Below are 16,867 nucleotides of genomic sequence, written 5' to 3' on the forward strand. Positions count from 1 at the left end.
CTCAAAAATGATTGGTCTTATAAAACCTAAGTAAGATAAACAACATAGCAAGATAATATATTTACTTTTAGGCTGAAATAAATTTAGCTAAAAACTGTACTTTTGTGCTTGATTTCGTTTTTTTAACCCTCATGCCCTCCTTAAAAAAACTTACTCTCGACACCTTCGAGGCAAAAATGTCCACGCACACAAAAACTGTTATTAAATCATCATATATCAATATTTTTTTCTGCTTTTTTTTCATAAATCACTTACACAACTTCTAACCTAATCAAAACTACCAAACATTCAATCATTTTCAGGATTTTAACCCTTTAAATGCCAGTTTATGTATTTGAAGTATTTCATTTTTTATTACAAAAAACACAAAAAATTATTTTTTTTCCATATAATGAATAATATCTAGATGGGGCTTTGGTGGTGATTAGAGGCTTGGATATGTCAAAGATAAGCAACTAAATTAATTTGATTGCATTAGTATTTTTTACATAGTTCCAGATACTCCCTTTGGACACCTTCGAGGCAAAAATGTACATGTCCAAAAAACTGATATTAAATCATCATATATCAATATTTTTTTCTGCATTTTTTTCATAAATCACTTAAACAACTTGTAAATTGCTCAAAACTACCAAAAATGTAATAATTTTCTGGATTTTAACCCTTTAAATGCCAGTTTTAAATCTTTGAAGTAACAATTATTTATGAAAAACCCAACAAAACATTAATTATTTTCCATAAAATAAATCATAGGGGAATGGGGCTTTGGTGGGGATTAGAGGCTTGGATATGTCAAAGATAAGCAACAAAACTTATTTGATTGCATTAGTATTTTTTATGTAATTCCAGATACTCCCTTTGGACACCTTCGAGGCAAAAATGGCCCCATTGACTTCCATTATAACCACATGTTTTGATCTCACTGCCTTTACAGTATAAAACTATGCATTCTGTAATGTCAGCATTTCATTTGGAAGAAAACTAGTCATATTTAACATTTTTACAGTATTTCACCAGATTCAACCATTTTGCCCTTGTAGGCCGATGCATGAAATTATAGTTATATTATGGAGCTGTGTGTGTGTGTGTGTGTGTGTGTGTGTGTGTGTGTGTGTGTGTGAGTTTGCGTAAACCTGTAAGCAAGCAATGATCACTTTAGGGCTGAAAAAAGGCATCTTTTGAAGGATGCATTTCATGTGTCTTTGAAGACGTGCTTGAATAAAAACATTGTCTCCTGCATGTGCTGTAAACTGGCGCTTATCATTTCAAATGGTTTGTGGGACATGGTGGCCCTGAAGACTGGTCTCCCACTATGGACATCCCACAGGCTCCGGGTGGATTCCCCTTTGGACCGGTACACACCAGCCAAGTGTGAAGTCCCATGTATGTTTGACTCTCTTGAGCATCCACATCACTCCATCCTGAGATTGAACACCTCCCGCGTAGGTTTGTCATTTCCTGAATCAGCTGGATCAAGTCAAGAGTGAAGAAAAGGTCGAAAGAGGATGCCACATCATGGATTCTTGATATGGCATATCTCGTGGGCTCTGACATCATGCCGGTCGGTGCTTGAATGTTGCGCAGCGTCTCAGTATTAGATGGAGACCAGACTTGCCAATTCTTCACTGTCCATTCAATGTTAGGATGGACAGGATCTTCAGTGTCCTCTCCACTTTCAGAGGAAGGGTTAGAGGCACTCACAGAGTTGGAGGACACCAGTGACCATTTTGTCAGACTCCAGAAACTTGTGTCATCTTCAGATGAGTCCTGCAGTTGGCTGGAAGATAAAGGCTCCTTCCCTTTGCTCCAGGTCTTTCTCCTTCTCTAGAGCCAGGTGCATAAACACACTAATTGTTGTTTTTGTTTACAACAAATGCAGGAAACAATGTTTTTAGTCAAGCACGTCTTCAAAGACACATGAAATGCATCCTTCAAAAGAAGCCCTTTTTTCACCCAGATTTACACAAACTCTCTCTCACACACAGACACGCATGCACGTCACGCACACACACACACACACACACACACACACACACACACACACACACACACACACACACACACACACACACACACACACACACACACACACACACACACACACACACACACACACACACACGGCTCCATAATATAACTGGCTAAAGTAGGTGTGCTTTTTTCACCACTAAAATTATCATTGTTTGTTTACAGATTTACACAAACTCTCTCTCACACACAGACATGCATGCACACACACACACACACACACACACACGATACATACACACACACACACACACACACACACACGCATACATACACGCACACACACGCACACACACCCAACCCACACACACCCACCCACCCACCCACACACCCACAGACACACAAATATACATATATACACACACACACACATACACACACACACACACACACACACACACGACGGCCGCCGCACACACACACACACACAACACACACACACACACACACACACACACACACACACACACACAGCTCCATAATATAACTATAATTTCATGCATCGGCCTACAAGGGCAAAATGGTTGAATCTGGTGAAATACTGTAAAATGTCAAATATGACTAGTTTTCTTCCAAATGAAATGCTGACATTACAGAATGCATGGTTTTATACTGTAAAGGCAGTGAGATCAAAACATGTGGTTATAATGGAAGTCAATGGGGCCATTTTTGCCTCGAAGGTGTCCAGAGGGAGTATCTGGAATTACATAAAAAATACTAATGCAATCAAATCAGTTTTGTTGCTTATCTTTGACATATCCAAGCCTCTAAACACCACCAAAGCCCCATCTACATATTATTCATTATATGGGAAAAAATCATTTTTGTGTTTTTTTTATAAAAAATGACATACTTCAAATACATAAACTGGCATTTAAAGGGTTAAAATCCTGAAAATGATTGAATGTTTGGTGGTTTTGATTAGGTAAGAAGTTGTTTAAGTGATTCATGAAAAAAAAGCAGAAAAAAATATTGATATATGATGATTTAATAACAGTTTTTGTGTGCGTGGACATTTTTGCCTCGAAGGTGTCCAGAGGGTACAAAATGAATCATTTAAGTATAAAAGACATGTAAGAGTAAAAAACACTGGATTTAAAAAATTTGACTGAAAAGAAGGATTCCTACAAAATTTCATGCCATAAGAAGTAACACAGCAAAAATTATCACGAAATGAAAAAAAAACTTGAGAAAAATTTACAAAAATGACCGAAGAGGGCATGAGGGTTAACTGTATTAGGTGAAAATACTTAAAACAAGAATCTATCGATTTTCACACCTAAGACAATTCACTTCTTCCATTTCACTTCTAACAAGTGTTCAGTATTTAAATCCAACCGTTACACCCCCCCGCCAGTGGGGGAAGACCGTGCTTCTGCTCTCAGGTGATTCTCACCGATTCAAGTTCTGTCCTCCTGACTTCCGCAAAAAGATCCTAGGTTGCATTGTGGCGAGAGTTACGCTTTAAATGGACTGCATATATATTGCGCTTTGTTTGCTGCTGTGCACGACATGTATGCTTTGCCGCAGGTACAGTGGCTTTTGCATAACTTAAATTATAACAGAACTGACTTCTCTTACAAAATGAGATTGTACAAGCTCTCCACTTTGTTCCATGTGTATAATTTGTGTTTCTATATGTTTTACAGCAACTTTTCCTGACAAGCCCGGAGGTTCGACCGGAGGTACTGCCATCCGTTGCATGCTACGGCGAGTGGCAACTAATGATGTTCTAAAACAGTATATCCTGAGGGGCAGAAAAGGAAAGAAGGCCTTCCAGGACTTGACTATCTGCAGGGTTATATATGCAGGTGTTATTTTATTGTTCACATCAGTATTATGCTTAGCTTGGCTAATAAGAGGTTTTAATTTGACTTGTAACGTTGCTTCATTTTGACTTCTACTCTAGCGGCCTCTCAGAAACACTTCCCCGCGCTGACTGCAGCAGACACGGAGGACTTGATTGGTGCTGAAGTTTGCCCCACACAGACGGTAAATTGAAATTCTTCTGTGATGTTAATAATAATCATAATAATCAAAAACTATCAATATTTGTGATCAGTTTATTCTTAGTATGACATATCAAACTTTTGTTTCTTTCTTTTTAGGTCAGCTGAGAAGGACTGAGCCTTCAAAACCATGGAGCTCTATTTTTTTTTTTTTTTTTTTTTGCGGAAGCAAGAGCTGTTGGCTATCTTCTACACTGCTGCCATCCTCCTGCCTCTTCCCCTCTGGTTGGCGCTACAGATCCCTGCATACAAAAACAACCAGACACAAGAACAGCTTCTTTCCCACTGCCATCACTCTCCTGAACTGCTGATAAGTGGGCTCATCCCCACTTTGGCCATTCACCTACACATTACATACTTTATCATTCCAATATGCATTGTGCACAATACATTTGCACTATTACTTTGCACTCTACATCCTTATCTATTTTGTATTTTGTTTATTATTCTTTGTATATTGTTAATTAAAGTTTTAAATCCAATCAAGTTTGCCTGTTCATTCATTCCTGCTAATATATAATAATTCATTCCTGCTCATGCAGACGGTTTAAAGTAATAATAAAATTAGTATCATTGTTGTTAAAGTTTGTTAAAGGTTAGGGGAATGTAAAAAAGAACTTTAGGGGAACGTTCCATAAAGGTTACAACGTTAGGGGAAGATTCTCTAAAGGTTGCAACTTTTTGGGGAACGTTAGGGGAACGTTCGATGTAACCAAAAACGAACGTTCCCAGAACGTTCAACCAACTTTCCATAATAACAAAAACACAACCAAAACACAACCAAACTTAACCTTCAGGGAACGTTCGCGCAACCAAAAACGAACGTTCCCAGAACGTTCTGGGAACCAAAAATTGTTAGCTGGGTGATCGCAAAGCTCCTCAACTTTAAGAATAAGGAGAAAATAATGCGCCTTGCCTGACAAAAGGGAGAGATCCACTACAAAAACAGCAGGGTTTACATCTTCCCAGACTGCAGCCCCAGTCTACAACGCCTTAAAGACTCCTTTAAGGATGTTAAAAAGAACCTCCGTTAAAGGGGAATCCCCTATTCCCTACACCATCCAGCTAAACTTTGGATTATGCACGAGGACAACATCAGATGGTTTACATCACCTTCCGCAGTTGCGGACTTTTTGAAAACTATTTGATTGACTGACTGGTAATAGCAACAATCGACTGAGCAGCTGAGGTGTCACAATAGTATATGCACCAGAGGACTCTAACCTAGCCGCTCCACCTGTACTGCAGTGACGCAGGAGAAGATGCGCGTAAGTTAACTTGCGGACTACAAAGAGTAGGCCTATTTCCTTCATCCATGAAAAATATATTAGGGGAACAAGGGAGCACAGATCACCAACATGGGTTTGACAATTGATTGACTCTGTTCCCCTTTTACATGGCATTCGCCATTTTTTATTTTATTATTATTATTATACATTTTCTTTTCTTTTCCGATAAGTAACTGGTTCTTGGAATTTACTCCATGGTTTGATGCTTAATATATCTTTTTCCTAACTGTTAAGAGGTCGTGTTGAGAGAGTAGAGAGTTAACTACCCAATGGGGTTGTCTAGTGTTAAAGGTTTCAGTGGGGGGGGTTTACACGGGAGTTTGGTACGGTTGTTATCTGTAAGCATTGCTATTCACCTAACTTTCATTTTATATGTAAACGCTGAGGTTCCCAACAAACTTAAGTTACATCTGTTATTAAGGTATGACTAGCCAACTAAACTTAATTTCTTGGAATGTCAGGGGAATAAACTCTCCAATTAAGAGGAGAAAAATTTTGACGTACTTAAAGAGACAGTCCACCGATGTTATATTTATCCAAGAAACTCACCTTTCCGATGCAGAACATGTCAAATTAAGGAGAGACTGGGTGGGACATGTCTACCACTCATCATTTAACTCAAAAGCTAGGGGGGTTGCTATCCTTATCAATAAAAAACTGAACTTCAAATTAATATCAATAGAAAAAGATGGTAATGGAAGATTTATCTTAGTTAAGGGTGAATTGAATTCCAATAGGGTTACACTTGTTAGCATATACGGCCCCAACCACGACGACGCTACCTTTTTTAATGATCTTGTATTAAAATTTGCAATTGCAGAGGGGCCCGGTTTGGTTGGTGGTGACTTCAATTTGGTATTGGACCCTAATTTAGACCGATCCACGCCAAGATCTCTTAATCGCTCTAAGGCTGCCTCATTTCTGCTCAGGGGGATGAAGGATTTGGGACTGTGCGATATTTGGCGGCAGCTTAATCCAAAAGCTAAAGACTTTTCATTCTTTTCAAATGTTCACAAGTCATATTCCAGAATTGACATGTTTTTAATACCCCACAATATGACTGCCAGGATCACTGATTGCGCTTATCTACCAGCTACATTGTCCGATCACAATCCTATGAAAATGACCTGGGAGATTGACGCAGCACAATCGAAACCCCTTACTTGGAGGTTTAAATCCTACATGCTGAAAGACCCTGAATTTATCAGATTTATGAGAGGTCATATTGATGTATTTATGGCAACGAATACTAATTCCTCATCTCATGCTTTTATATGGGAGGCTTTAAAAGCATATATGAGAGGCCAGATCCTATCATATAGCTCTTACAAGATCAGAGAAAAAAGGAAAACTCTTGCAAATTTAGAAAACGAAATTAGAGACCTGGAACATGAACACACCCAAACTAAAAGCGAAATGGTGCTTAATACCTTATCTCTCAAACGAATACAATATGATAACTTATGTACTAATAAAGCTGAGGCTGATCTAGCTAGGACCAACTATCATTACTACGAATTCGGCGATAAAACCAGCAAGCTACTAGCTTGGCAAATTAAAAGGGAAGAAACTGAAAAAACTATACATTCTATTATCACAGACGATAGAAGATCCCTTTTTACCCCACAATCGCGAATTTAAATTTTTTCTACGAGACACTATATAAAACAGAACATGGAATTGAGAACACTAAAGCGAAAACATTCTTAAGCTCATTAACCTTGCCTAAATTAGACCCTGGTGATAAAAACTACCTGGATGCTAATATATCCGAAAAAGAGGTTCTGGATGCTATGAAATCCCTACAGAATAATAAAGCCCCTGGGCCAGATGGCTTTCCAATTGAATTTTTTAAAACCTTTTCTGATAAGCTTATAACCCCTTTAACAAACATGCTCAACAATGCACTGACTAATAAGACTTATATATATATAATAAGACCCTAGCTCTTTGGAATTGGCTACGATAATACTGCTACCAAAATCGGGAAAGGATCGTCAAAAATGTTCTTCTTATCGCCCTCTCAGTCTTCTGAACTCGGACTACAAAATTATATCAAAGTTAATTGCTTCAAGAATGGAATGTGTAATCCCAAAAATTGTTAATGCTGATCAGACAGGCTTTGTTAAAAATCGATACAGATTGGACAATGTGCGTAGACTTTTTCATATAATTGAAACAGCCCGCTCACAAAAGGATCCCATGCTAAAACTGTCAATGGACGCGGAAAAGGCGTTCGACAGGATCGAACCCAGCTTCCTCTTTCAAACTCTTGAAGCGATGAACTTTGGAACTAAATTTATTTGCTTCACCAAAACACTGTTTAACGGCCCCAAAGCACAAATTTTAACAAATGGGGTATTATCGGATATCTTCTCACTATCCAGGGGGGTCCGTCAGGGCTGCCCCTGCTCTCCATTGTTGTTCCTGATAGCAATAGAGCCTCTGGCTATTGCTATCCGCTCTAACAACACAATTACTGGTATCAGATTTGGAACGAATGAACATAAATTGGCTTTGTATGCAGATGACCTATTAGCCTTTGTGACTGACCCTGCAAACTCCCTGCCCCCCCTCTTACAATGTTTTCAACAGTATAGTGCAGCTTCTGGCTATAAGCTAAACCTTACAAAAAGTGAAGTCCTGCCCTTAAATATACAGGACGACTACATCAAGAACTTGGACTTAAATACTTGGGCATAGAAATTCAAACCTCTGTAGATAAAACCTTTAAAGAAAATTATATCAATCTCTTAAACCAAGTTAAAATAGATTTACAAAACTGGAGGGACCTCACGCTATCACTAATTGGCAGAGTTAATTTAATTAAGATGTGTATCCTCCCCAAATTCTTATATCTTTTCCAATGCATCCCATTTAAAATACCCAAACCTTTCTTTGATGACCTAAATAAATCTGTACGTAGCTTTCTTTGGAAAGGTAAACCCCCCAGAGTAAAACTATCAACTCTTCAGGCTCCATACTCCAAAGGAGGGTTAAATCTTCCTGACTTTAGAGGATATTATCTTGCAGCTCAGTTTCGCTCAATATGGTGCTGGCTACACGGGGACAAGTGTGTGGCAAGATGGCTTCTTATTGAACAACACCAATTAAAACATGTTCCGCTGAAGTCTCTTCCTTTTCTAACCTCTAAGAAAACACTCTTAAACATTACTAAGAACCCTATCATTTTGAACTCTTTCTCTGCATGGCGCGAAGCTCATGCTGCTATCGGTCTAAACATCTCCTTGTTTCGTAAAGCTCCTCTGTGTGATAATCCCAGCATGTCACATCAGATTACAGATGGAATAATGAGCGATTGGGCCAGTAAAGGCGTAAAAACAGTTGAGGATCTATATATCCTAGATACATTTTCAAACTTTCAACAATTGGCAGAGAAATTCCAACTCCCCAAACATAATTTGTTTAAATATTTTCAAATTAGGCACTGGATCCGCAATAACTATTCAGACTTTCCTCGTATCCCCCCAGAATCTCCGTTTGAAAAACATTTAATGTGTGAAACATTAAACACCAGTAAGGGGTTCATATCTGCCATTTACGGTATTTTAAATAATAACCTTGCAATATATAATAAGATCAATACAAAGAAGAAGTGGGAATCAGATATTAACGTAAGATATAATGACGATGACTGGTCTGATATTCTTGAAATCTCCCAATCAGTACTAATCTCAACAAAACATAGACAAATACAGTTTAATATATTTAATAGAACCTATTATACTCCATATAGACTGCATAAAATGCACCACAACTCATCTCGAAAATGTCAGAGATGTAGAACTTGTGAGGGAGATTTGCTTCACATGCTCTGGAAATGTCCTATCTTGGAAACATATTGGAAATACATCATTAATATAGCTTCAAAAACTACAAGTGTCAAGATTCCCTCTGATCCAAGGATATGGATTCTGGGAGACATACAGATTTTAGATGTAAGCTTTACTAAAAAACATTTCATATTACTTGCAGGTACAGCTGGTAAGAAATGTATTTTGCAGAATTGGAAAGCAGAATACCCTCCATCGCAGAGACAATGGTTAAATGAACTAACGTCCTACAGCACACCTGAAAAAATCGTATTCAGCGTGAGAAGGAACCCAGAGAAGTACGAAAAGATATGGTCTTCTTTCTTGGCCTTACTTCCATCATTACATAAGTTTAACTAGTACATCTGTATGTAACTTGCTCCCCTATAATATTTACTAATTTAATACTTTGTCTACCATACCTCTATGATAATTTGGGACCTCATACAGCACTTGATTGTATCTTCAGTTGTAACCAAAGGTGAACCTTTTTTTTTTTTATTCTTTTTTTTTCTACTGTACCATGGTTGAGGGTGGGGGTTGGTGAGGGATTCTGATTCTGTATGTATGTTCCTCTGTTCGCCATGTTTGTGAAATTATACTTATAAAAAAGGCTTCAATAAATATATCTTTGAAAAAAAAAAATTACAGCACCTATTGCTAAACACACCACAAACTCATAGTCCTCTCTTCCAGATTTACAGCCCCCTCTCTTGGCTTAAAATAACTCACTGGCTACGGACGCTGAACAGGCTACATGTCGTAAACAGCCGTAGGCTGTGTCTCAATTGTTTTTGCAAGTATGCTGGGTTAACGTTTTTACAGGTATATCTGGCAACCCGACCTGTCTGTCAAACTGGGCAGTTGACACAAAGGCCAAAACACAACAGAAATTCCATCACAGAATGAACATTTCAAAAAGGAGAAAATACTGGCATTAGCATTGTTGTCAGAAAAGATAGTATTTCAACTGTTTCCTTAAAGGGATACTTCACCGATTTAGCATTCAGCTTTGTATCAGTAGAAACCCGATAGTATTTCTGAATGACCGTGCCTCCCTCCCTCATGTCCCCCTGAGACGCGAGATTTCTGCATTTGGGCAAGGGGGTAAGCTTCGCTTCAGAACTCGAGCCATCATGGCGCCATTTTGTTGCTAACTGGCCATCACCTCCTGTTAGCATTCCGCTTACCGCCATTTTTTTTTTACGTCACTTGACTGAGAATAACTTTACATCCGAAGCGTTTAAAGACTCGATTTGTCCATTGTTTAGTTCTAAAGAAACACAACAACGTATAAAAGGCTCCATTACCTTGTATCTCCGCGTTATGGCTCCGTAGCAGACGTTTTTGTAAAAATAGCTAACTGGACGTCTTAGAAGGCAGTTTCGACTTACGTTAAGCGGTTTAGGTTTAATTACTAATGTTAACTAGCATGTTAGTTAGCAATAATTAGCCCTGTTCATGTTATCTCCTTACATATACCTACACTCTCCGTCTCTGTAAGATTGGGAATGATTGAGATTTCTCGGCACAGCTACCAGAACACTTACAACTTTCAGACACGTTGCTCACGTCACATTTACGCTGTCTCTGTCAGTTGGAGGCTGCGCAGTAAAGCTGGCCATCACCGGAAAAGTGCTTCTAATAGCCTTCACACGGTCTCCGTCCAGAGCAGCGGGGTCTATTGGTCCATTAATATATATGTCAATGACTACAGCCCAGTGACATATATAAAATGGACCAATAATCCCGTTATGAACGAGAACAATGAAAACTATGCGCTTTACTTTCGATCCTTTACTCGCGCAGCCTCCAACTGACAGAGACAACGTAAAATGTGACGTGAGCAACGTTGTCGAAAGTTGTAAGTCTTCTAGTAGCTGTGCCAAGAGAAATCTCAATCATTTCCAATCTTACAGAGACGGAGAGTGTAGGTATATGGCAGGAAGACACTTTACAGTAACTATGGCCAACTTAATATGCTAATAAATATATACTCGATGAACCCTACTGTCGCATTTTAATAAATCGCCAGTTATGCTATACACAATGCCGCTATTTTACAAAAGCGTCTACTGACACGCATAACGTGAAATTGCGTAATGGAACCTTTCAATGGTCGGTTTCTTTAGAATTAAACAACGGACAAATCGAAGTCTTTAAACGCTTTCCGAAATCTGTAAAGTTATTCGCCGATCGAAAATAAATCGCGGTCATTGAAATGCTAACAAGGATTGATACCTTTGTCGCAACAAAATGGCCATCGAAAATTCGGCGTTCAGAAGCGGCCCCTTTGGCTACAGCCAGTAGTAGGATCTACTTCCTTATGTTTTCAAGACGCCCCACAGGGGTTGGACTGCCGAGTCTGGCCGAGGTTATTCCGAATGAAAACGACTGTCAGCCATCTTGAATCTTCGCTAAACAGGCTTTCGGTTTTCAGCAGAAAACATTTACAACAATTATCTGCATTCAAACTACCGGTGTGTACCACCGGGATACATCGGTACAGATCGGAGAATATGGAGGAAACGTTATTACAGACGCAATACTCGGCACACTACGTGAGCTTCGCCTGCACGGAGACCAGCGGTGTCGCTCAATGCCGCTAGCCGGTTAGGGGACATCCTCATCGGCTAGGTGGAAAGCTAACGCTAGCTGTCCACCTGTCCCATCCATCCTGCTTGCAAGTGTCTGCTCATTAAACAACAAGCTGGACTACATCCTCCTTCAACGAAACTCCTGCTGTGTTTTTGTTGTTGTGGAAACATGCCTGAACAACAGTGTACCGGAACCGGGACTATCCAGCTACCAGGCTGCTCTCGCCGGCCCGTGGAGGTGGACTGGTGTAGAAATAAAATCCAACTAGGTACTGCTAACTGCTGGTGGAGCTTGTGACTGTTAAATGCCGACCATTCGACATTCCATGCTAATTCACGCCTGTGTTTATACTCCGTGTTTAGCTACACCAATGCTAGTATGCGTTAGCTGAACTTTACGGATCCTGCTTGCAAGTGTCCGCTCATTTAGACCACAAACTGGACTACATCCAACTTCAACGACACTCCCAACGTGAGTTCAGAGACTTTGTGTTTTTGTTGTGGAAACCTGCCTGAATAGTGTACCGGACTGTCCAGCTACCAGGCCTGCTAGCCCTCCGAGCTAGAGATGCTCTGTCGCCGGGTAAAAGAGGTGGGCTGTGTTAACACCGGTGAAAGGCGCAGAAATGTGGTGATTTGTATCCATTTAACTGCTAACTGCTGGTGGAGTTTGTGACTGTTAAATGCCGACCATTCTACATTACACACTAATTCACGGCTGTGTTTATGCTCGGTGTTTACAGCCCACACGCGTAAGCGCTAGTATGCGTTAGTTGAACTTTACGGAGCCTATAAAGTGTGTGTACTAAATGTAGCCTGTTTCGGTATGTCGCTTTTTATATAATTCGTTTTATATATGTTAAATGTGTAACACCACTTGAGTCACGATGAAACGTTGTTTCGTGTATATGGTTGAAATGACAATAAAACACGCAGGTTGAGTTGAATGCCTCTGTCGGTCTGTCAAGCGGTAGGCGTGGCTTGGGAGTGGACTCAAAGCAACGAAGCAGGTGCATTCTGGGATTTGGTGTTTTTCATCCATATAAGACCAAAACACATTTTCTGGCCTTTCTCGGCCTAGAAGGCACCAATTTCAATTTTTTTTTCACATTTCTACTACATAAGTGACCCAATTTAAAGATATATTCAGCTTTCCAGCGGTGAAATATTCCTTTAATATCTGATGACACATTGGGGTCATTTTTGGATTTATTACAGTAAATATATTACATATTGGACCTTTAATGGTACAGCTCCTTTGTGACTGGCAGTAGTGACTCTCAGTTGCAACTGAGAGTGGGTCTGGGAAAGGTTCATTGACAGTTCATTTCCAAAAGGGGCGTCACCAATGGACGCCACTTAAATGCCTCTGGGCGCATAGGATAGTCCTTCAACCAATCAGATGAATCAATGTGACGCTTTTCACATCCAATATCCAACAAAAAAAAAATGTGATTTTGGTTTTTGGTGTCATCCTCCACTCTTACTACCACCCCTACTTTTTCCTTGCAGGTGTTGCATATTGCAAACTTGTTATCTTCTGCACACACGCTGAAGAATTTCCAAACGGCTGACATGTTGCAGGTTAATTCACGAGGTTCCCTACAGGTGCGAGAATAGCACGGACACACGCTTCACACTGCGAGCGGGTACGCGCCACACACGGACGGCTGTCGCGTCTGTGTGTGCGTGCGTCCTTGAGAACTGTAACTTGTATAACTTATGTTGTAAGTTAATTGTAGCATTGACCGGCATGAAATCGGCATACAGTACAGGCCAAAAATTTGGACACACCTTCTCATTCAATGCGTTTTCTTTATTTTCATGACTATTTACTTTGTAGATTCTCACTGAAGGCATCAAAACTATGAATGAACACATATGGAATTATGTACTTAACAAAAAAGTGTGAAATACTGAAAACATGTCTTATATTTTAGATTCCTCAAAGTAGCCACCCTTTGCTTTTTTGATAGCGCTGCAAACCCTTGGTGTTCTCTCAATGAGCTTCATGAGGTAGTCACCTGAAATGGTTTTCACTTCACATGTGTGCTTTGTCAGGGTTAATTAGTGGAATTCTTTCCCTTATTAATGGGGTTGGGCCATCAGTTGTGTTGTGCAGAAGTCAGGTTGATACACAGCCGACAGCCCTATTGGACAACTCTTAGAATTCATATTATGGCAAGAACTAATCAGCTAAGTAAAGAGAAATGAGTGGCCATCATTACTTTAACAAATGAAGGTCAGTGAGTCCGGAAAATTGCGAAAACTTTGAATGTGTCCCCAAGTGCAGTCGCAAAAACCATCAAGTGCTACAACAAAACTGGCTCACATGAGGAAAGGAAAGGAAGACCAAGAGTCACCTCTGCTGCTGAGGATAAGTTCATCTGAGTCACCAGCCTCAGAAATCGCAAGTTAACAGCAGCTCAGATGAGAGACCAGATGAATGCCACACAGAGTTCTAGCAGCAGACACATCTCTAGAACAACTGTTAAGAGGAGACTGCGCGAATCAGGCCTTCATGGTCAAGTAGCTGCTAGGAAACCACTGCTAAGGAGAGGCAACAAGCAGAAGAGATTTGTTTGGGCCAAGAAACACAAGGAATGGACATTAGACCAGTGGAAATCTGTGCTTTGGTCTGATGAGTCCAAATTTGAGATCTTTGGTTCCAACCGCCGTGTCTTTGTGTGACGCAGCAAAGGTGAATGGATGGATTCTACATGCCTGGTTCCCACCAAGAAGCATGGAGGAGGAGGTGTGATGGTGTGGGGGTGCTTTGCTGGTGACACTGTTGGGGATTTATTCAAAATTGAAGGCATACTGAACCAGAATGGCTACCACAGCATCCTGCAGCGACATGCCATCCCATTCGGTTTGCGTTTAGTTGGACCATCATTTATTTTTCAACAGGACAATGACCCCAAACACATCTCCAGGCTGTGTAAGGGCTATTTGACCAAGAAGGAGAGTGATGGAGTGCTGCGCCAGATGACCTGGCCTCCACAGTCACCGGACCTGAACCCAATCTAGATGGTTTGGGGCGAGCTGGACCGCAGAGTGAAGGCAAAAGGGCCAACAAGTGCTAAGCATCTCTGGGAACTCCTTCAAGACTGTTGGAAAACCATTTCAGGTGACTACCTCTTGAAGCTCATCAAGAGAATGCCAAGAGTGTGCAAAGCAGTAATCAGAGCAAAGGGTGGCTACTTTGAAGAAACTAGAATAAATGACATGTTTTCAGTTATTTCACACTTTTTTGTTAAGTACATAATTCCACGTGTTCATTCATAGTTTTGATGCCTTCAGTGAGAATCTACAATGTAAATAGTCATAAAAATAAAGGAAACGCATTGAATGAGAAGGTGTGTCCAAACTTTTGGCATGTACTGTATGTCAGACTGACCTGCCGGTCGCCGGTCATGGCCGAGCACGTGAAGCACGGCTTCGGTAGCCGTCATGTTGAATGTAAACAAAAAGCTGCTTGCCGTCGCTGCGCTATCGTCGTCGCGTAAAGCCCACCTCAACGGTTGTGATTGGTGTAAAGCCCGCCTCAACGGTTGTGACTGGTGTAAAGCCCGCCCGGACATTGGAAATGGGTTTTAATGGGCTCTTCGCCAGACTGACTTGCAGAGCAAATCGCAAATTTGCCAGAAGTTCGTCAGGGTTTACCCTGGCTAGACTGGCAGTGATTCAATGGGGAAATTCTCTGTTGTTTTATTAAACTTAACTGAGCAGCATGAGCGGTGACAGCTACGATGGTTGAAGATTAAAAAAAAATAGTGCACCATGCACTCAAACTACATTAAAAGAGAATTCCACAGATTTAGCATTGCACTTTTATAACATAGTTGGACTCTGGTGTGTTATGCTAGTAGCATGGAGCCTCTAGCCTGCTGCAGAGATGAGGAGTAACAGTGGTCTGGTGAGCTCACTCTGGCTCACACCAGAAACAGAATTTGAATTGCTCAACTTGAATAATTGCATTAAAAAACGGAATCTGAATTCACAATTAGAAAATGAATTAATAATTTGTTTGTAACTGAATTTCAATAAACTGAATGTGAAATTGAATTTAGTTGCTCTGAAACTGTATTTGATCCTCGCTGAAAATTCAACCCTCTATTTTTACATTCAGTTCTCACAATTTATATTCAGTTCTTGAAATTCAATTTCAGTATACTTAGAAATGCATCAGGTTGTTGAGAAAGAGCAATCAAACTCCTGTCCTTGTATGTTTATCAGACATTAAATGAGACAAGAATGAGCTAGCTAGCGCACCCTCGCATCACTTTCTGCCTGAAGGAGGCTACTTCTAACTCCACACCCCCAGATTTTTATTTTTCATTGGAGTCTTCAGACCTTACCACTAATGACTCTAGTCGCTTGAGGACATTTATCAGACTTCACACAGCTCCCTCTAAAGACTGTATACATTATTCACACATAACAACTGGAAACTTTAATGTGTGAAATTGGCACATTTTCCCATTAATCACTGGGTAAGTATCACTAGGCACATGACAGTGATCACACAAAAGAATAGCAAGTACATATACTATTTACCAAACAGAAACCAGTGGTTCTATTTCCTGTATATTCATGAGCTCTAGAAAACACAAATAACCATGTTGCCAGTGGGAAGCCAGTGAGGGATCATATCCTCGTCACTGCACTAATGCACCTACTGGTGACAGAAATCACCAGGAGGCAGTAGGACATCAGTCAGCTGCCATAAGTCTGGCCAGTCTGCAGTATTTATTTTAGCAGCCTGTTCTCATGAACCGTATGTTCGAAAAGCTACGAAAAGATAAGCACTGTAATTAGTAGGATTTCCACGTTACTTTTTTGCTCTGCATACCACATTGACTGCTGCTGTAAAACAACGCGGCTGGCCGTGTAGGGAGGTGGTCAGGGTGGATGGGTAGGCGTTTAAACACAGGACTTTCAAACCAGGGAGCGGAATTTGCTTCCCGGAGAAAACAAAAGACTTTCACCCAGTAAATGCATGTTCCTTAGGAGTGTTTTAATACAAACCATGAACTTTTTTCTAAACTTAACATTCGTTTCGGTGCCTAATCTTAATTTGCGTCGCCACATGACGCTCACTTTATCTT

General features: G+C 40.3%; 1 protein-coding gene across 1 annotated transcript in view; it reads right to left on the reverse strand.

Annotated features, from left to right (window-relative positions):
* The window catches only part of adam19a (ADAM metallopeptidase domain 19a), a 314,399-nt gene that overhangs the window by 58,368 nt on the left and 239,164 nt on the right, over window positions 1–16,867 (reverse strand). The gene's annotated exons all lie outside the window — the stretch shown is intronic.

This window comes from Perca fluviatilis, chromosome 14 (assembly GCF_010015445.1).
Source record: "Perca fluviatilis chromosome 14, GENO_Pfluv_1.0, whole genome shotgun sequence".
In the NCBI taxonomy this organism is placed as follows: domain Eukaryota; kingdom Metazoa; phylum Chordata; class Actinopteri; order Perciformes; family Percidae; genus Perca; species Perca fluviatilis.